This window comes from Dicentrarchus labrax, unplaced genomic scaffold (genome assembly GCF_905237075.1).
Source record: "Dicentrarchus labrax unplaced genomic scaffold, dlabrax2021, whole genome shotgun sequence".
Lineage (NCBI taxonomy): Eukaryota > Metazoa > Chordata > Actinopteri > Moronidae > Dicentrarchus > Dicentrarchus labrax.
Genome location: NW_026136701.1, coordinates 16,797,877 through 16,821,726, shown reverse-complemented (window position 1 = coordinate 16,821,726; position 23,850 = coordinate 16,797,877).

The following is a 23,850-nucleotide window of genomic DNA, read 5'->3' as shown; positions in this document are numbered from 1 at the left end:
CCAGCCTGCAGGGCCGGCGGTTTGATTAAAGTTAAGGATGTGCCCCCACCTCCCACCCCCTCACCTCAGTGGGGTTGACACTGGGGTCATTTCAGGATAAAAATAGACTTTCTTGGTTACTTATTTTCCCTGGAAAGTAAATAGCCATTAGTGCAGCAGGCCAGTGATCTCAAGGGCAACACTAGTGTTCGGTCTGAACTATTGTTTATACTGTGGACGGATAATTAAAAGAGACAACAGGGTATAGCAGGCCCTGCTGTTAAGTAGAGCGTCCCTAGCAAAAACAGTAATGATGGTGCTCCTGTGAACGCAGTCCAGTGGGGTCAAGTTCAGACACTGTGAAAACATACTTAAAAGCACTTGACTTAAACGTCTGTATTAAATGTCGAGGTGTGTTAGGAAATAAGAGCAGTGTCTAGGATCCTTGCTAAGATTGCCTGTGAAATAATCCTAATTATCATTCCAGCAAACTAATGTGTTTGACCACCTCGTGACGTAATTGCAGCTGACCAAATAAATTGTTGTTGAAATATTGCCCTGCTGTTATAGCTACGTTGTGACAGCGTTGTGTGTTCACTGAGGGCCGGCGCAACCATAACAAACACAGCTGAATCTGGGGTTTACATTTCAGCAGGATGACGGCGCACGCAGCGTCTGGGTGGAACTTGGGAAAAGGAGCCTGGGCCAGCAGCCTCGTCTGGCTCTCTGCCAGCATGGTAAGAACAGCCTTGACAGTGGGACCTGTGAAGTCATTGTCCAGATGCACTAGTTCGTGAAACGTAAATGAATGAATGGATGGCATTGGTTATATCTTTGCCTCAACGGAAGGCAAAGAGCATGTTTGACAAAGTAGGTAAAGCCACGCCAGGACATTAGATTGGGCATGTGATGAGGGTGTGGACCATCAACTTCAGGTTGGAATCATTGTGATGTGTTCTTTGAAGAACCTTCCAAAAGGAAGCAGCCAGCCTAATACCATGGGCTGCAACTTTTGAAGTCAATACAACCACAAATGGAAAGAATAATTGTAACCATCTTTGGCCTTGAAACTTCTGTAATGCTCTCGGTCCAGCAATTCAAACAAACTTCTTTAGTGCAGTTAAAAACAAATGAGCCTTAAAAATGTTGTCTGTTTTTACTTTAATATATGTTGAAAGATCTTGCCTCTTAAATACTTTAACTTCATCTCAGATTTTGCAGATGAAAAGTTAACAACAAAAGAGAAAAAAAGTCCCGGTTAAATGTACCCAAAGGCATGCCCATAAGCTCATTCTCTCTACTTTTCTCCGTCTTTATATCGCTTTCTCTTTTTGTGGGTTTATTTCCATAACGGCAAGGAATTTTTGGACAACACCTATTTTGTGGAAACTCCTTCCGCAATCCCAAACGGTTGTCCACGTAACCTCAGGGGAGCAGCCAGCAACTATGTAATTGGAGAAGATTGAGTACACACAGAAAGACCATAGCCTGGTGAGCTATTGAGAAGCTGAAACAAAGATTACCAGATGTTTACCCAGCCCTGCCATATGTGAGGTGGTTACTGAATTTATGTGCAAAATGTGTGAGTGGCAGACAGAAGGAGTGTGAACCTTTGACCCAGTGTCCATTACAGGTACAGAAAAAACTGTAATGCCGATTGACCATAAAGCCAATGCAAAACAATGACGTGTTACCCTGTTTGGTTTTCCTCAAAAAGGAAATCTAGTGTTCCTCAGGATATCACTCAGGAATCCCCTTTTACTGATGGAAACCATGGAGCCGTCAAAACAGAGCTTGGTAATTCTGCCTGGTTTCAATTAAAGCATTGAATATCAAAGACAATCACTCCCATTTTAATGTGCATTTTTTATGTGTTCCCAGTTTATTTTGATGGAAAATTTGTGGGTGGAGCACTTGCTAATTGGTATGGAAAAGTTGCACCTGTGGTAGACCAATGTTTTGAAAGTCAGAAACTTTGAATATTTGCGTTCTTTTCTTGTGAGAAGGAGCCCGACTTTATCCCAAAAACAATTCCTGACTGGATCTGATGTACAAGATTGTCTGGAACAATACAGTTACACAGTGGTTGTCAGTTTTTCTAGCTTTGACTTCATAGTGCAGTAATTTGTCATTCATCTTTACCATTTACAAACCATCTAAAACAAACATAAGAAAACTTTAAGATAATACTTCTGGATTCCAGACACTTCAGATTTTAGTAGATGTAAAATATCATAGTCGTGGAATTACACTGGTGTTAATAATAGCTAATAGTGATGTCATGTACTTTGATTAGACCATCCCCTGTCAGAATGGAGTGTTAACATATATTATGTCATTGTTTTTACAGCACACATTTTGACACATCCTGTATTACATCATAGCAATAATGGAGTGAAGTCTGTGTGATTTGCACTGCTACATTCACACAATCTACTGTACTCGATGCAACTAATGTCCAACACACCCTTTTCAATAAGGCTATTTGCTACTGCCTGCTAACAGTCCGATCATGTTGCTTCAGGATGGCGTTATGGAGGAAATCATCCTGTTTGCACTTGCTGCTTCTGCTGGGATTCAGAGAAAGTGATTAGCTGTCAGTACACCTCAATCTTTAAACCAGAGTTTCCTGTCTGTGCTGTCACAGCTTTGGATCATGACAATCCTGGCCAACTCTCTGCTAAAATGAAGAGAATCACTGCTTCACTTCAACAAAGTATTTTCTACTTGTTCAGATATGCTTATTGAGTCGATGTCTTGGCTCTGTTTTAGTGTTTGTTTGGCAATATGGTGTGGCTGCTGTCTGTTTTATTGCTCTTGAGGGAGATCTTCTTGTTGTAATATTTGTGTATGCTGGCTGCTAATTCTTTCCAAGGACACCTGAAATTTTATTATTGTAACTCCCCAATCCCTGCTTTGCTGAAGTTGCTTTATACTTGGGAGTGACAAGGTCAGAGCCTAGAATATGAACTCTGTACATAGGCTGATTGTTTCATAATATCATTTAATAACTTCGGAGTGACTATAACGAAATGCACATTTAATAAGCATTTTATTATATATTTATTATATAAGAATGGCTGCACATTAATTTGGGGTTCTTATTTTGCTGCTATTTTTCCTGTATGTGTGCATGTATGTGTGGGGTGGATCTATCAAGACATTTCTTCCATTCTGGTGAGAGAGAGGTGGAATCACCGTGTCTATATATATGACAACGTGCGTCACTCTCCGCCCTCGTCTCCTCCTCTGTGGTTTTAAAGACTAGAGGGAGATCTATAAGTTACTGTGGTGTTCTGTCATTAGTGGTGAGCTTTAATCGCCAAATTTGAGGGGTAAATCATTAAATATTGCTCACATCTGCAAACAGGAACACATCTGATGAGAGTTTCCCTTTTAATAAAACAGCTGGATGACATGTAGTTCATGTGTGACACTGATTGCAAAGTGACTTATGACCATTGAGATATGAGCATATTACTTTTGCAATGCAAATTAATAATTCTAAAACTGTCAGAAAACAGGATTTATTCGTCATTATTATCTATTCAACTCTTTTATTATAAACATCTGTTTAAACTGAACATCTGGGTGTGAACTTACATTATGTCAGTGACATTCATTATGCAGTACAGTGTTTTTTGGTTTCAAAGTAAGCTAATTGTATAGCCCACATTAAGTTTGACCACTCAACAAATGAGACTATGTATGGCCCGTCACATAATCAGTCCTGGGGACTATTATAATTAAATGGTGCCATAGTCCTTATCTACCTAGTAAACCTTTTTTAACTAAATTTTGACAATTCTGCCTGATCTGAAAAATTCTGATCTGTCTTTTAATATGTGTCTTCAAGTAAAAGTCTGTTATCATCTGTCTGATTTGGAACATGTTTTTAGTCAGTACTTGTGCTATCACGTCTTTAAAATGAGTCTGTTGGCTTGTAGAAGTAAGCAAGTGAGGACATTTCATTATTTCATTCATCATTTGTCCAGTTTGTTCACACTGTATTACAGAAGACAGACTGCATTTAATGCACTGTGCTTTCATTCATTCTTATGAAATCCCAGTGAGCGAAAAACCAGAGTTTTGGTGGGTCACTAACTTGCTCACACCCATTGTTGTCAAGTTCCTTAACTTGATTTATAGAGGTCTAACATTTCACAGCATATTAGAACTAGAAATTATTAGTTTAGTGCTCACAGTTTGTTTTCCGGAGAGACAAAAAGTAAATTTGGTGTTTGTTAGATGAGTTGCAGAGTTATGAAGCAGCTAAGGCCATCAGGGTCTACAATCCTTGGAGCACAGAAACATATCACTGAATGAGAACATCACGCTGAGGTGATACCAGAACCAACCACCTAATCGCAATTACATCATGTCTCCCCAACGAGTGGGCCAGCATAGACGTCACAGCTTTGCGTAAGCAGTAAATTGGACCTGACCATCCTCAAGAAAATGACTTACTTTGTTATGGACTCGCACGATATCTGAACTGTTTTGGACTGCTATACGATAATATTTCCCTTCATGGCTATAGACCTCTATTAACCTCCTCGGATGATTGTTTTAGTTTCATATGCCCACTGAGCAGTATTATTACAAAAATTTCCAGGTGTCGAATAAAGTTATTTAATCTATTCATTTTGCAAAGTCATACGCCGTGATTTTGTTATGGTTTTTATATGTGCACACCTGCTCATGATACATTCTCCTTGAGGTCTTTGGGGAGGTAATAACCACCATCGATAATGTGAATTCATGGGACACATCCTGCATTTTTACAGTCCATTCACTGAAAAAGTACTGAGAACCAGAGAAGCAGTAAATGAGTGTTCAACTATGACACCATGTCTGGTTTTATTATTACCCTCATATGTCAGTTCACACATTACTCCCTTATAACAAGTGAATACTCTGCGCTCATTGTCTTGCACATCATTTAAAGTAACTGAATGCATCAGATTTACCCTTCAAATTGATTTTCTAGCTTGAATCAGAGCCAGCATGTCTTTGATTCTCAATGATCGAGGGATTCACTCCATTTTGTGCTCTCAAGGAGCACAAAGGCCAGCCCTTCCTCCATAGAGTACTTGGGGTGATCAAGTATCTTCTCTCTGGTTCACCCCTGAAACTGAAGCTACATCTGCGAATATTTCTCTACAGTGACCAAGCCGTAATTTAAGACATGCAACTGACTATTGGAGATGATGACCTCTTGTGATATGGGCTTACGCTGCAGCTCACACAAGCCCGCCACACAACGCAAGGGGGGACGTGGGTTTTACAGGCCCACCCGCGAGGAGAACGCAACTATTTCCTCTCCATAAATCAAAACGGACATGCTCTGTCTGGGGGCTTTCAATATGAACAGAGCATGTTCATTTTTAAAATGAAAAAAGGCTGAAATTCACTTTTTTATGCTGCACTGAATGTGGACTTACACATACCATACATATGGTATGCTTACTTTACTCGTTTTTATACAAGATTGTCAAATACTTCATTGAAAGCTTTAGCACACCAGAGAAAACAATAGGGGATTCGTTGAAATGCTCTCCTGTAAGAGCAAACTCATGCAGAAAAAAGGAATAACAGCTCGGGAGTCCAAAATAACCAAAAATCTATTTAAAAAAAGTAATCTTAAAAAGTCTTTAACAAACATCTTTAAATTAGGGCTGTTTAAAATACTAATGATTGCACTAATGATTTATTTTGGCCACTAAGGGCAGCTGTACAATTCCATATTTTCACCTTGTGTTAATGTAGTTATAGTGTTAGGAAACAGTTACCTATAAACAAATCCAGTAGTCACAGATTAACATTATCATTCATTTTCTTGTGTTTCTGTCCACCTGACGTATGTAGCTCTGTTATGGTCTCCACCAACTTTTGAGAGAAATCTATGGTTCTTAAGTTTGTTAGCTAGTTTCTTGGGCAGGTACAGTGAGTTATTTGAACTTTTGAAAACATGTTACATGCCATGTAATCAAAAGAATAAGTCAAAAGATGTTAAAAGAGCCCTGCAGAGTTCTGTGTGGGTTTAGCTTTGAGATGTTTTCAGGATTTTGTATCAGGGTAGTAGTCACAGCAGTCTTTTTGGTTATGTCTGGTCATTAATATTACTTCCACTCCACAAACTTTCCAACGTGGTGTTCGTCTGTGTTTGGACATATCTAGATTCCCCCTCTCATCACAAAAAAACAATTACCACCATTTTCCTTGTAATGAGATTCTCTGCAGGGACCAGGGGTTATGGAACACACATACAAACGAGTCATGACATGACTCACCCCACCAAACAGCGTCTACAAATATGCGCCTGATGTCAATGACACTATGTCTCGGATACTAAAAGCATTCACATGCCTGAGAAAATATCAGGGAGTAATTACACATTTCCTTTGAGATATGAAAATTATTAAAATATGTTTTAGACCTACTAGCAGTTAAGTGTCACTGAATGCCCCTTTTGTGATTATAAAAGGAAAGAAAAGACAGAACTAATTATCAACACGATGCAAATTTATGTCTGCCAACCACTCACAGCAACTGGTGCAAAATCAGTTCCTTGCGTCCTTTGTGTATTGGTTAGTTGATGAAAAAATGTCAGTCAATGGCAGCACATACTTCCAATGTAAACCCACAGGAGGATGTCCTGGAACAATTCAGCCAAAGCGTCTGGCTGAGACTCCACAGAGCTGCGTGCGTGGGTAATTGGTCGAGGAGCAGAGGAATGACCTTAAGTTTAGATTCAGGCAGTTAGGAGACCTTGGAGACAGCCTTGATCCCCAGGCTGCCCCTCACATGCTTATACTTTGAGACTCTGCTTATACTTTGCCACTGGGGAAGTGTGCGCAGAGACATTATAGTGCCTGCCATGACAGCACAAGGCCTTATATGAAGTACTGCAATAATTCCTTCATTAATGAATTCTGAGTTCTTACTGAATGGCTGTGGAAAAATACAGTTTTCATTTCTCAAACTATGGAGCATGCACTGACTTTACTGGCTCCCCTGGTGTCTATACGAGCACATTTTCAACACTAGGATAATAGGGAAACATCCATCAAAAAGAGGAGAGCCCAGTCCTCCCAGTGAATACAGTTCATATCTGTGTTTAGGAAATAGTTTCTTCTGGATGACCATCAACGTGAGGCCCTTATGGATGCACGACAGCCAGTTTCATACAAGGAAAACTGGCTCCCACTCAGCAATGAGTTTGATGGAAGAGCAAATCTTACCCCCAGCGCAATTCCTCCCATTCGATTCGGTCAATATACAGCACCAGTGGTGGCTGTAAGTGCAGGGAGCTCCCCATTGATCAGTAGTGGAACAGAATCCAGATCCAGCCAGCTGGGGCTGTTAGCTGGGGAAGCCGTGTTCTTTGCAGTGAGGTAATACTTCAGACATCTGCAGCAGGTTCTAATTATGCCAGAACAACTCAGTGTCTGGCTGCGTTTGGCTAGAGGAATAGCCAACACAAGCCATTCTACTCTTCTCTGTGCGTAAGACATAAAGGCCAAGGGGATGCCCTCATACCGCCCAGCTTCGTCATCGGCTGTGTGAAAAATTCACAAGAGCAAAGTTGCCTTGTATTAAAAGATACGGACATAATTGATCATGAGATTATGTGATGCATCTCTGCAGGGCTTTTATTATTTTCCTTGCATCATTAGTGAGCTTACATTTCATTTTATCTTTAATGTTATAATGTTGGTCTTTTATGTCCCTAAGCATAGGAACCATACTGAAATTAAGTTTCCTCATTAAATTAAAAAAGTTTGAGAAAAAACTCAAAAAGAAAGAAAAAGGGTATTTCTGCAGACCTTTTAACCTTTGACTGTGCCACAACACAAGGTGGTGCTACTGTATCTTCCTGTTCTGTTGCCATGTAGTAGCACCCTGCAATACAGCCAAACAGGCAAACAGGGTAAAGGCCATGTGTTTAAGGTCAGGGCTGTTTTATAATCTCGGCATCCAAGTTGACTTCCTGTAAGTGGGGAATGATTAAGAAAGTCATCCTGTGCTCAGACTACACTGCCTGAAGGGTAATACATTCCCAATAGTTACAGCTACATACTTTTTTTCATAGTTGACTCAATTATGTTTGATCTTTACCCACCTCGAAGGTTTTTCTCATAAAGGCATAGCACAGAAAATGTTTCATTTTCATAATTAAACTGATATTTCCTTCCATGTGACAAATTATAGGTTAGTCAACAACTAAAATAACATGGTAATAAGGAAAAAACTGCACTTTGCAGCGAAACCCTTGATTTGACAAAGCTGTAAACTGTAAGTTGACAGTGATTATCACAAAAACATTTGCTGCTATAGTAACCGATCAGCACACTGTGTAGCAGAGATGCCTGTGTTATGGTGCAGACATACCTGGCAATTATGTTCAATTTGTTTTAATTGTTCTATGTGAAGGACTATAATTCTACTTTATTAAAGAGATATAGATTTACAATCAGACAGCCAAAACATTTGGTCTGATAAACTTTGCAGGTCTTTTACATTACTGTATGTGCCATGCTTTTGCCCCCTTTGACCTAATCCAGCTCACACACATGCACACAAGAACACATATGAACAACACGTGCCTGCAACACATCCACAAGCACATACTTGCAGCTCAACAGTAGCTGCAAATGCAATCTTGAGTTTTGATTACACACACAGCAAAGTGGCTGACTAACCTCAAATCTCATCATTACCAGTGCTACGGGGGACGAGAGAAAACCCTCTGTAGTCCCACCACAGAAATAGAGTGGTGACAGTTTAATGGTCTCCGAGCTCAGAGCACCACACCCTTGCCACTCTATATTAAAGACCCTACATCCATCCCAGCACGTGACGTCAGGTGCCTGAACCTGCTCTGCAAAGCTTTCTGGGATTGTTAATCTACAGGGGGGTAAAATTCCCTTTAAGTGATGACATTACTGTGCGTGACTGCAAATGGAAATTTTGCAGCCCTCCATCACTGTCAAGGCTCCTAATGCTAACATTTACTTCTCATTTATTTATGCTAATCAGTAACAACTGGATTTTTTCTCTTTTTTTATGATTTGCAATTTGATATGTCTAAAGGATTAAAAGCTGGAAGGACACATGCAATTTTATCATGCTTTGGGAATTCTTTCTCTGCTGAGATGAGAAGCTCATTCCATCGTAATGAATTCTCTACGCCTTTCTCTGTCCCCTACATCCACTCTGAATATTCATTAATTTTCCCCTTCAAGGCTTTTCCAAATAATATGACCACTTTTTCCTGTGCACTCTGTATGGAGAATTACAACCCACAGACTTTCTGTCTCTCTAAGCCCCATATTCCAACACAGGGACCTGGTTGAGACAACTGTTGAAAGTTTGCCGGAGTCTCAGCAGCCTCTGTGGCCTGACAGTCTTTTGTGTGAGACACACCAGATGGGATCCCAGACTTTAAGCTGTCCCAATGACCGGCAGTATCACCAGAACCATAAGAGAAAACCTCTGATTTGACAGAGAGGGAAGGAACATCATTAATAAAGATAATGAAGCAGATGGATGCTCTAATGGGTGGCTGGAGTAAAACTGAGAAGTCAGTCAGGGGTAAAGGCATGGGTGTGCTTGTTGGGAGATACTCGGGTGTAGAAACTTGATGCTTACCGACGGCATGTTTTTGACTGTGAATAACCACAGTTAATCAATGCCAGCCAGCTTTACCAAAGATGAGTCAATTAATACAAATGTCACTGTCTTGACCGCACAAAAGAAGTTAAGCAATTTCATTTGTTTGAAAAGAGAAAAGGATGGGTCCCATCAAATGACTAAATTGGCTCACAGGTTCAGGAACCCAAGATGCTCAAAGGGCCCAGAGACAGAACCTCTGTGTGACATGACCGTAACCTTTTTTTCTGAATAAGTACATCTTCTCTTTTAAGATGTCACAGCAGGCCCTTGCTCATCTGAATGGAATGAATGAACATATTCAGCTGCTAGTCTGCTGCGTGTAGCAGTTCTGAGTGACTGGTACTGTAATGTGGAATGAGGGGCCTTTTTAGGCATCTGTGCCCCGGGGCCCATCAACTCATAATTTGTCTATGCCAGAGTCTTTCTGAAAGGTACTCTGTGGACTACTAACAAAACTACGGGGCAATGTTTTTCTGTATTTTGTTGCAGAAGCACATACATGTATGCCCACATACGATCCACATTCACTATTCTACTTATTGACAGGTGGCGCCAACAAACGCAACAAGCACACAGCAAAGCCAGGAAAGACGAAGCCTCTTAGCAAGGGAACATGAATATAAACAATGCAGGTTTCAGATGTTTCATGAGGAAGAAAATGCACTCAATACATTTGTTGGACCTCCAGGGTACACACAATGTGTTATGGTGAGTAATGCTGGATGTAAACAGAAACTTTGTTTGTTTACAAGAAAACTCCACAGGGTACCTTTAAGTTTTCTCTTAAGTTTGGTTCTACAGTATATTTGCTTTGGTCTAAGCCCCCATTCCATTTATCTGTTCTCCACAGAAAATAATTACCTGCCTCTTGTTTTTTCTCAGCTGGAATCACTGTCTCATTGACAGCTGTGTGGATATCAACAGACTAGTAAAATCACATCATATTCATTCAGGTATACAGCGCAGCCTCTACAACCAAACACTCTATTACTGTACTATGATGCTCATGCCAACGCTAATTGCTGCTGCAGTTCCCTCCACCACTCCAGCCTCCTCCTTATGTGGTATCATTTTGGTATTGTTTTTAACTAGGATTTAATGTTTATTATTAGGGGGGATAAGTTCACCATCAGAATCCTTGTTGCTGTCTGGATCTTTTAAGAGTTATCTCAGAGAAGAGACTTTTCTGCTATATGATTGATTTAATTTATGTAAGTGTCTTGCACCATGTGATGCCCAACCCACATGGGCTTACAAGATACTAAAAAGCAACAGTCAGGATGGCCACATGACAAATCATAATGGACAGTTCCACAAATGAACTTCATGAAACTCAATTTTCACATCTTCTAACATCTTTTTTTATTAACTGAATTTGTAGTTACTTTTTCCATTCCACAATGTGACAATGCAAATTTACATGAAATAAATCATAACGAGATTGTCAACCCAATTCATCAGCCAATTCACCTTCATCAGGGTTTACTTTTAAGCCATGTCTATGTTTCGAGCCTTGTATACAGTATGCCTTCACATTTTTAGCCCTGAGGCCGCGAGATAGAGCCCTCTGAGAAGGGAAACAGTGTGTTGATACGCCCAGGGGCAGTGGAAAAAAAGGCCTGTGTGAACTGTCAGCACCAGATAGACACAGGAGCAGCTAATCTGCTCCCAGGCCACCATTCACGACCATGTGCCACTTGCACTCTCACTGACCGATTTCCTCCATATGCATACAGAAGGCGGTGGAGAGGGTCTGGGTGTACCCGCAGCTGGAAATCCTGAGTATAGATATACATGCATGAGGAGATGATTACCAAACATCCGATACAATTTAATTCTGGGAAATGCACTTCCTAGCATGGGACCCCATTTGGAAAACCACTTTGAATGCAGACTTACGTGTGGGTCGCCTACATATTTGAAGACACAGTGACATGTGAACACAACTGTATTATCTCATTCTGTACACTCGGGGAGGTGTTGACATGCAGCTTGTGCTTTAATTAAATATACCATTTTCCAGACAATGGAAAATAGATCATTTAATCAGCCACTCCTGGCTGAATGAGAAGAGCAAATAAAGGATTGTTTGCTCAGTGACTAAGATTTGGAGATGGATTGAAGATGGATAGCTACGAAGGAGACCAAACCCCATGATATCATCTCCTTTGCAGTAAATCTCCTCCATGGAACGATTCATTAGTGCTGAACAGAGTCTGTCTCGTCATTAAGAATGTTTAAATCCTTTGATTGCTGTTGAGTGATCAATAATAAATAATGCTTGATTTGGATGAAGAGGGAAGTTGTCATGACAGTGAACAACATAATACTGTATGTACTTGGGATAACCTGTCAATCATTTACAGCGTAACAAAGGTCAACAAGTCGTGAAGCTGCAGGATTTTGACTGCACCTTCTGACATTCCACTGGATGCAGGAGTGTTTTTGCCTTAGACAGGTGCTGTGCAAGCATCATGCTTGTGGTTGACACAGTGACCCTATGGCTTCTGCTGCCCACAAGGCGGTCCAGGAGCTGGTCTGCAGACAGATCAAAGTGGAAATCATGCCCCACCAACAGAGATAAATACACACTTCCTCTCTTCCCTTTCACACTGGTTTTTCCCACACTCCTCGAACCCCCGTGCTGTAGCAAGGCCAGCTCAGAGGAAATGACAGACCACATCAAGAGGCTCGCTGTTGCTTTGACAGGAGTACTTGCGCCAGCCTGCGGGAGAGAGGGAGACGCTCTCGCATTCATCAGGGGGTTGCAGGATTTTTGTGTATCTTTTGCAAATGTTGGCAGGGGCAGCACAACACAAAACTAAAATGGTTTCACACTCATTACGAACGATGAATGACCAACATTCACCTTATTCACACCAGATGCCGTAAAGGAATGCCATTAAACCTTTGTTTTTACTGTAATCACCCATAATTTGGTCATCAATTGCTGTAGTGGCATTTAATTTAGGTCTGTTTGGCTCTACATGTTACCTACAGAATCTATAAACTCAGTCACTTCAATAGATAAAAAATAGGGTTGCAGGAGAACATTCATTTCTTCCTCAATGTACATTTTCAAACCAGATAAGTGCATTACAATAACTGACCCCCGAGTAAATGATGTAAAAACCTAACAAAGATAAAACACTTTTAGCACATAACCCCACATAACCACAACCTGTCGTTTTTACACTTTTTGTACAGATTAAACAAATGAGATACTTGGTAAATTGTCAGTTTTAGAGGTATTGTTATTTTTGAACTTTGGACAGAGCTAGGCTAGCTGTTTCCCTCTGCTTCCAGACGTTATGCTAAGCTAAGCTAACTGGCTGCTGGCTCTACATGAAAGTGGTTGATCTCATCTAACTGCCTACAAGGAAGTCAATAAGTATAGCTCCTAAAATGTTGAATTCCTTTGAGCTGCACCCTTATTGGTTATGAGATACTTGATTTTAAATGAAACCACAAACTGAACATTTGTCATTTGTGTAACTTCCCTGACACTTTTAAAAAAATTTATTGACTTGACCCCTTCACTAGCTGACTGATGTTCTTCCCACTGAGTGGCATATCACAGGCAAATACCTTCCTAATGGCTTCGTTTTACTGCCTATTAGGCTGCTGGCTGTTCCTGGACATTGCAATGTAGCACACCAGAGTGCATTTAAATAGTATGTAAATCCTACATGCATTATAGACTCGGCAGGCCTTGCTGGAAATACAAATCGTGGCAAACTGGTGCTAAACAAAAAAAACAAAAAAACACTGAGAAATGAATCATGATCAATTTTCTTCTTCCAGGGTCTCCAGTCAATTTATTATCTGATATGTCCTTACTTTCTCAAACTGTCCATCACAAACTGCACTGCAGACATGCTTCTGTCCTTGACGTCAAGAAACAGTAGCTCAGAAACAAGTTGTTTTTCTGGGTTTGGCCTTGATACTTACCTGTTTCCTCAATCTGTGTCTAGCAACAAAAGCCCCTCTCATTTTGAGCAACTCAACGAGTAAATCTTGTCTACTGCAAGCCAATATTTCTCTTACATGATCCTTCTGAGACATGTACTTGTCATGGCAAAATATGGCAGCTACAAGGAAAAACCTCTCCTCAAGCAATGAATTATGTTTGGGCATTCCCTGAACAGCGGCTGTTTATATTTTCTTGGGGGGATATGCAAGGCCACCCAAAACAAAATTGTGTAATGTTATATTATTCCACTTCTTTACTACAAACAGGAGAAAATGCCAGATCCTTCTAATAGGGCTGTGCTGCTTTTCCAGTTTTCTGCTCTATTTTACGCTTCTCCTCAGGAAATCCACCCATGCTCATAAGTTTCTCCACCTGTTTGGAAATATCTTTGAATGGTTTCTGGTCCCTGTGAAGGATCATATGCAAGGCCCTTAATGAGCAAATAAAGTTTGGCAAAGCTTTGCACCCAAAAATCGGAGAGAATGAATCATTCTGCAGATTCATCTACTGCAACACCTAATATTGTTTGTGATTCATGTAGACATGTCAAAAGGAACCAGTGGGAGAATGGGAGAACTGAGCCTTGATGTCCCACAACTGAGTCCAGCTCCATTAAACCTAACTGAACAACTGAGTCCAGCTACATTAAATCTAACTGAACATTTAATATTTGTGCACACACACAAAAACGACACGGCTCAAGGCTGGAACAGATCGAGTGAATGTGCTGTGTAACAAGAGTACAATTTCTAAAATCCTTCTAGTAAGATATATAGGACAATATCTTTTGACACAGATTCAAGCATATGGATTCCAAGACTCAACACATTCTTTTTTTTTTTTTTTTTAGATTACCCAAATTTATTTTCATTGTTTTCACTTTTATTGGACAATGGACAGACAGGGAACACACACAGGGAAAGAGTTAGGTATGACATGCAACAAAGGTTTTTGGCTGTAATCAAATAGTAACATTGTGGAAGCCATGGGGCCATAACCATTCGACTACCAAGGCACTCTGACAGCATCGTAATTTTTCACATTAAAAAACGTAATCTACTGTTTATCAATTTAAATTGCTTATTTTGCTGATCTTGCTCCCCAATTAGGAAGAGGCTGACTCATGTCACAAGTTCTCACCTAATTCAATTTCAAACCTTTCAGGTGAATAAACACTTACAAAAAAAAATCAGTAATTTTGATTGAGTGAGTTTTATTTTCTGAAAACATCTGAGGCTAGAAATAGGCAATGCAGAATCTTGATTCATATTTGATCAGCACTGTCTAGTTTGACAGTTTGATCTCAATTTTGTGCGGTGCGCTGGATGGACATGGCAATAACAAGGTAGCCATGCCCTAAAATTTTGATAATATATTATAACAAACAGAGTCATACATGTTCTGTGGATTCGCCAAAATGCAGATATGTATCATTTATTTTGATTCCTGCACAGTGCAAGAGAAGGCCTTTTTAAAAACCACTGTGAACTGTACTTATGCCAGCCAGGTTTAAGCCATGAGAGCAGAGTGGCTGCCTCAGCGAAGAGATGTGGATGGATACCAGAAGTATGTCTGGCCAATGAAAAACAGGTGGCTGGACAGAAGTAAACGAGTTGTAAGGACAGGTGTAAATTGCTGTTGGCAATAATTGAAGGAGTTTAAGATTGGGTGGGAGATGTCCAGGGAGACAAGGTATTCAAGAGAAGGACCTTGGCCTTGTAGATACACTGTGTATGACAGTGGAACTGGTCACTTTAATGCTGACTCTTCAGCTTTCTCATAATTCCCTCTACTCAGCTACTTAACTAATTGGTCTCATGTCACATAATCAGAAAGCACCAACCTAAGCTACCTCTGCTTTGACAGTCAATGTCAAGGGAATGTCAGAGAAAAAAATGTGCCAGGACTTTTTAGCAATCTGTTTGTTTATTTTTCTTTTAGTTCCTTTGTGGCTCTTTTAAAGCCTTTGGCACAGGGATGATTCCGCCTGGCACCCCCCTCCTCTCTACCGCACACCTTCCCTCTTGCCATCCGTAATTACCACACTGTTCGAGTCCTAGCCTGTCCAAAAGCCACTGCAGGTCTGATTTTTTTGGCTTGGCTCTTCTCTGACATGCCTGGGAAGGGCAAGGAAAGGAAATGGGTGGACCAGCCGCTCTCCGTTCCCCCAGAGCAGGCCTGGGAGAAGCCAGCCCAGTGTTTTTCGACTCGGCCGAGCTTGTAAGGGAGCACAGCCCATCTGGTTCTAATAAATCCTCCATGCGGCTTCGCAACTGGAATTGCCTGACCTGTTTGGGGACGCGATCACTGATACAGTCATTTTGCAAAACAACAGGGAAGAGCTTGAGAGCAGTTGTGAACGTCATCAGACATGTGGTCCCCAAACATCTTTGTACTCTGAAGAGAACAAAGCTCACAATAAGCAGACCTCCCCAAAAGCCAGCAGGGCTAGGTGATGGATGTGTGGTGTAATGGTGACCATATTGTAAATATACATTCCTGCCAACGGTGGGCAGTGTATCACTGTTTCTTGCTTCATGACTCTTGGTAATTTATCAAACACAGACTAAGGGGTCATGGTCAGACCAACACTTATTTTTAAAATTAGTCTTAAGTCCTCAATTAGCCAATTTGTAATTCCATTGCTATCATGCAAGTATTAGGTCAAGGACATCTTATTGGCATGACCCCTATAATAAGTGCAAAGAAAAAAACAGCTTTGCTGCTGCAACCATGCAAGTGTAAATATTCTTTTAATGTTCCTCCTATTTGAATTCAACATTGTATTTTTTTTCCTCAAATTTAATAAATCTTTGATTAGTATCAAGTTTTCTTCTATTACACCAGAACAGTAAATCTATTTTACTGTGTGAATGAATGGTAGTATGGGCACACCAAAACAACACACTACGCCGTCTATAGCTTGCCAGATCATTAGGTCATACAGCGCTATGTTGGTAATGTCTGCCTCCCGATCCCAGGCATATATTTATGACCTGTTGGCTGTAAGAGTCCTGCTGACTCGGTCTTATGAGGTCAAAGCCATCAAAGTGACCTCACCATCAGAGACAACACAACATCTGTCCTCATCTTTCACACCTTCAGTGGATGGGTTTCCTCAGACCTCCCTGCCTCTCCTTGCACTCACTTCCCTTTAATTAGAAACAGTTTGATTTAACACCCTAACCACGGTAGATAAAATAACAGGAGTCAAGCCTATTAAGACTTAACAGGGAAAAAATTTACAGCGGCGTGTTTTACAGATCAGTGTAATACATTTAAAATAACACTCTCCATTTAGCAACAGAATCAGAAACGACTTAATTCACTATTCACATGACATGAATATAGAAGAAACAGTTGCTATCTTCCAATATAAGCTTGTCCATTCTGTCTGCTGACATTTGACTGCCAAAGCTTGTGTGGAATGTGTAGGATTCAATTGAAAAGCCTATTTCCCATTTAAAAACACATCTACTGTATGAATAGTAACAGCCTCTGTCCACATATTTGTCTTATCAGGACTGAAATGGCATCTCAAAGGCAAATCATGTGATGTAAGTGTCAATCAGTTGTATATTAATAATATTAGCAACAATAATGATACAATATCCCACAGGTATTATCCTGTAATTAAAATGGGTAATAATAGGATTTGGGTGGGGGTTTAGGGCAGGAGACCACACATTGGGTAAGCTTGTATTGTACATGCTTAATCTGATTAAAACTTTAAATGTGATTATGAAAAAGAGTGACACAGACTTCACAGGAGTGTTGACATCCACCGGGTTTGTTCTTACAGTCCCTCCTGATAGGGCAGGGCTATTAATGTTACTATAATTCTCCTTGCTGCAGCTTTAAGAGGCATTTTTTGGAGGATTTACACTCCAATATGGGCTGACAGAAAGTTAGTGAACTGCTGGTATGGATTTGCACATCTGGTACTGGATCATTTGGGTTCAGTAAAACACTCTCATCCACTAAGGGTAATAGGACTTGCGCTTTGAGGCGAGGGAGTCCACCTATATGATTCATCTGTGTCTGATGAGGACGGGCTATTGTTATTGCTGATTTCTGAGGGTGAATCATACTGGGTTGGTGTTTGGTATTACCTACACTAATTAATGTGACAAGGGTCTGTCCTGGCAACTTTATCTACTGGTATACATGACCATTACCTCACTTGAAGAAGTCATGCAGCTCACTGATGAACACCCTCTGATCTACAGGGACTTGAACTTTGTTGAGAAATTAAGTTTTCCCCCAATACCAAAATTTTATTGCAGTTATGAGTGTAGCACTGTGATAAATTCAAAACAGCCAACACCAGAACTTCACCCCGCATTTTCCATGCATTTTTCTGTGAAGTGTGTGATATTGACCACCCCTTGACTTTTAAAGTAGACACCCATCAGCACAACCTGACAGGCAATGAACAAAGCCTCTCATTCCTTACCTCTTATCTGTTCATTATCTATATACTGAATTCTTTCTTGTGGCTGTTATTGTTTCCTTTGTCCATTGCAGTATTGGCCTTTGCAGCATGTCTCAGAAAAAAAATCATGCCTCTTTCCTTCACTTTGTGTCCTGGAACTCTGCTATAATAAACTGACTTAGCACAGTGGTAATAACAGAAACATCTGAGGGCCACATGGGATGCAACAGACTCGTTTGCCTCTTAGACAAAGAAATTAGAATTCATTTCTGCCACAGGATAGCACAATATATTTTGAAAAAAGACAGCCTCTTTCACTGTAGCACACCAATATGTGTTTTTTTTTTTCTTTTCTTCCAGGAATGAAACCTTTATCTTGAGAAGGCGACATGAAAAGTATAACACCTGGTATGTATCAGTAAATTGAAGGGAGGAAAGGGAAAACCATATGTCCACCTTCAGTCTTCAAAGCAGCCAGAATGTGTATCTAAGTGCATTCGAAGATTGAAACAATCCAAAAAGGAAATTTATCACTGAGCTGAAATTTCTGGGCTCTTAAGGATTTAGTTTCATAAACATTGCATGCTGAATGTTTTTCAGCTCAGACTGACCATTTGAGCTCAGGCATCTGCAACTGTCAGGATATTTTCTGTGTATTTGCCAAAGAAATTCAAGAGTTTCTGTAATAGTTTTAGTAATGCTAATGTTTCTGTCTTTACACACACACACACACACACACACACACACACACATACACACACACACAAACTTACACATATCTTATAAATATATGCATTTGTGCATCATCCTTCAAACTGTTAAGGAATAGTTTTTGTGTTTATTCACTTTCTTGATGGCAGTTGTATGGTTGTATGGTAAATATGAGGCAGCCAGTTTGCATAGCCTAGCAGAAAGACTGAGGGCAGTTACTGTGGCTCCATCTAAGGTTAAAAAAAAGTAATAAAAAAAAGTCTACCAGCACCTAAAGCTTATGAATTTACACATCATATGGCCTGACACACTGATTTCACGGAGAACTTGTCGTCACCTTAAGCTTTGCAGGCAACCAGCAAGACATTTTGGGAAATATGCTTCCTTGCTTCATGCTGAGACGCTTAGATGAGAAAATCGATACCACTGTACATATGAAGACACAGCCAGCAGCCGGTTAGCTTAGCTTAGCATAAAGACTTAGAGCAGTCTCTATGCTAAGCTATAAAGACTGAAGCTGTGAACTGTCATTTTTACACTTTTTGTATTATGCTTATTTGCTAGCTTTAGAGAAGCTAACAGTCGGATTTTGTTACCACTGGAGAGAGCCAAGCCAGCTTTTCCCCCCCTGCTCCCAGTCTTTATGCTAAGCTAAGCTAACTGGCTGTTGGGTTCATATTCACAGTGGTATCGGTTTTCTCATCTAATTCTCAGCATGAAGCAAAGACGCGCATTTTCCGAAATGTTGAACTATTTATTTAACATTCTGATTATTCATGTGAAATGTAATCATGTCACATTTGGGATAACGTTTGGATTACAGTGTCTTGATCTGGACTCCCCATTAGTAAAATAGGCTGGAACATAAAACTTCTCGCTGGCTATCCAGTTTCCTCCTTGTGGTCCACCAACAGCGACATGATGTTGATAGGATTTTTAATGGTCTTCCTGTGTCTCATAGTCTACCTCCATGAATCATGCCCACTGCAGTAGGCTCTCCGGACAGTGAGGTGTCATTTCATAATAAATAACATGTGCACTGGTGGGGGGGCGGATGATAAGTGGACAGAGAGAATCATCATTTACTCTGCTGGGGAAAACAAATACATATGGTAGTTAGATAAACTTCAAACAGGGGACAGACATCCTGAGACCAGAGGGCTGCTTTGCGTGTCTCTTCGGACCAGAGAGGAAAGAGAGATTTGGCTGTGTTTAGAAAGCAGAAGTCCCTCCTGATAAGATATATTTAAATGTCTAAACAGAGATTATGGTATTTGTTGTGTTTTGCTGCTTTGAATGATGCAGTTTTGTTTTGCATCTTTTCAAAGTCGCTGTAGCAGTTCAAATATTTATCATGCTGAATTTACAGTCATTTTCAGTTTCAAATGTTTGTGTTTCCCTCACATTTAGAGGTTTTGATTATGATATCTGTCGCATAAAACAAATAAGATGTTTTTATGAGATTTGATTTGGTAATGTAGCAATGTAACTACCATGCTGTTGTCAGAAAGTTGTCAATTTATTAGATATACCTAGCTCAAAAGTAATGCAGTCTAATGCAACAGTCCTACAATTAATCCTGTGGTGCTGTTGAACTGTTTTGCATTATAATATGCAGATGGTGTATAATGCAGATGCAATAGAAACACATGACAGCATAACACAAAACAGTGCCACAAACTGCAGCCTCCAAAATGAACGTACAGTTGAATCAACACGTCTTTCAAAACAGTTTCACAAACGGAACATTCCTTCATGATGTTAAGATTTATTGCAGGACTAGACTGCAACTGTGTGTATATCCACTGGTTTACACAATCTTTACACAATGCAAACAGTTGACAGGAAGTGATTTTAGATAAATTGTAATGTTTAAAATATCATCAAAACATATAAAGTAAGAAAAACCTCCATATACATAAAGAACCTGCAAGAATTCATTTGAATTGGGCTTCTCGCTGTCACTTTCATTAACAGTATACCTTTACTGTACACCGTTTCAATGAACAGTATAAAGCATTTCTATCAAAGTTGTTTGCTATGTAGGGATCCTAAATTTGTTTTCAGGATATATTAAAGAATATGAAACAAAAAGTAGTACAAATTTATTTGATGGCATAAAATACTAAAACACTGATGTCACAGACAAACATGCTGTCGGTTTACCAGTAAGTCAGTTAAGAGATTAAATGTCCAAAAGTATCTTATGTCATCAAAAGGTTGAAAAAATACTAGAATATTGTGGCTTCTGAGCTTTTGTTTAGTCTAAACAGGCCCTGTGAGCTTCATCAGCCCTGATGATGTCTCCCTTTTCCATTACTGAATTTGCTATTTTTCACCACAACTAGCCCTTAATAAATAAATAAAAATAAAAAAAATAAAAGCATGAGATTTTGCTGATGACTTTCTTTTTAATGAAAAGGTATGAAGAGGTCTGCATTAATATTGAGTGAAATCACAAACAATTTGTCTCATCATTCACTGGGGTTTGATCACCTGTACTGATACATATTCATTGACAATGAAGAGGAAAAAGATTGTGATGATACTGTTACTGTAACAACTTCAAAGTGTCTTTTTCTTCTCATTCAGATATAGATCATTCAGGTTTAAGCTCATTTGCTGGTCAAATTGAGTCTATAAACAGAGAGCTGTTCAGTGCCAATAAATCTTGATCGTATGAAGAAATAATTATTGGTGTCTTAAGGGCCAGTGTGTAACACTTAGGAGGATCTATTGGCAGAAATGGAGAAAAATTATGTATTATATTAGTGTATAATCACTTGAAAATAAGAATATGTTTTTGTTACCTTGTTAGCTTGTAGTTAGCCTTTTATATCTACAGATGCTGCTGATCACCTTACATGGAGTCCACCATGCATGTTGAAACATGGCAGATGTTTCTACAGTAGCCCAGAACAAACAAACCAATCACTGGCGCTATATAGGGCGGTTCACGTGTTTTGCAGCCTCTGTAGTTTCTCCTACGTGCTTGGAAGTGGAGGGTGAAGCGAAGGAGTTGCAATCTGCAACTAGATGCCGTTACATTCTACACACTGCAAGTTATTGACTATTCCAGGCCAGAGCATTATATGTAATTCATATTCCCTTCAAAATGGAGGGAAAATTTGCAAATGTTTCCCTAGTTTTTGACCTCATAAGTCAGACGGCATGCAGAGAACTAAACAAACAATTAATTGGTAAAACAAACACACAAACATGTTGATGGACAGGCCTCACACGCGCCCTGTTCAGCTGTCTGTTCTGTGTTTTTACTTTAGGTCATCTTTTACCTCCTGCTGCACCACCTTTCCCTGTGTAACTGGCTTAAGGTCTCTCATGGCCCTCCGCCCTTACAGGGCCCGTAGCCTACATGTGTGGCAGCCGTCAAGCTAACACCAACAGATAGCATCATTGCAATCCTGACAGAGGCACAGACAGTGAGTGATGGTTTCCCCTGTATAACATTTGGCCCGCAGAGAATGGGAGAGCTTGACACACAGAAAAGGGAGTTTCCCAGTGTTTTCTCCAAGGGACTGACTGTTTGTCTGGTACCTGCAGAGTCAAAACAAAATATAAATACATCTCTAAGCGATATTTAGGCTTTTCAATGACCCCTAGACATGGAAACATGATGGAAAACAGCACATCACAAAACTTGGGATACCCGCACAGCCACCATAGTAACATGATAAACATCATGCCTGCCATTAGACGGAATAAAGCAAATAAAGTGAGTCACTGATTCTCATTTTTCATCCCTCTATCCATCCTGCATCAGCAACATATACGCTAAAGAAAACAAGTGGGCTGAAAAGTACTGGGTGGGTTTGTGCTTCAGTTTCAACCTTGGCTTTGCTCTCATAAAAATTGGTGGGGGAAAATGTGAGCTGAGGACGGTCACGCCCAGTCCGCGTCAGGTGAGTCATTTTATGTGGCAGTTCAGGTTGCAGTCAGTACAAACCGCCCGCGTCTTCTTGTGGCCAGCACAGGTCAAATGCTGGTTGGGGAGAGAAGGGAAAATACGAGGTAGACTTAATTTATCCTTGCCTGTGACAGGTGTATTTTTATGTTTTTTGTTGTTTCTAGTTTACCTAAATAACTCTTTGCTGGACAGGAGGTGAGTCCCTGGTGGCACTGCCAGATGACTGCATCTGTCGCTGTGAGGCTTTCAAGGCCTCTTCACCTTATTATTTAGACAACCTGCTGAAATGTTATTTTGAGAGAAAATTAGGTAGATTGAAATCCCAAGTCCCATTACTCCTCTACCAGTGCAGTTAGAAACACTACACAATCGAGTTTGATTGTTCACCTCCATTGCAATTTAAAACGTGCAGGTTTTGACAGTTTTTCTAGTAAAAAAGTGGACGGAATCTGCTTCTACTGTACAACTAGATAAACTAAGGTGAAGGTAGTCTCATAAACCCAGCTTCTGAAACGCTCTTGGTGGGATTTGAAATGTGTGTATCACGGGGTCAAACCACGTAGCAGACACAATGTCACAAAGCGGTGCCCAGTGGAATTTCAGGGTTATACCAACAGCCTACAGAGTAATCAGGAAACAGTCGATACAACATGGTGTTTATGAGATATAATGTTCACTATCTTAGTTTAGTGTGATAGCATGCTAACATTTGCTATTTAGCACTAAACATAAAGTAGCTGAGGCTGATGTGAAGGTCATTACTTTTTCAAACATGGTCCAAACAATAATGTTTGTACCAAATGTCAAGGCAATCCATCCAATACCTTGTAGACTTTTCACTCAAAACCACAAATGTCAACCCCATAGCGCTAAAGAAAAAGTCACAAGATCACAAATGATAATCCGTTCATGTTGAGATATTTCGCTGGATAAGTGAAAACTTTGACCAACTGGTGGTACAAGAGGGGATCGAAGTTTGTGGGCGTCATGCTCTGTTTTTGCAATCCATCAAACGGTTGTTGAGATATTTCAGTCAGAGTCAAAGTGGTGGACTTACCGACAGACAGACCAACATTGCCATCCCTAGAGCCATGCTTGCTTGGCTAAAAACATTGATTACAAGAAATTGAATCACTGTAAACAACTTGA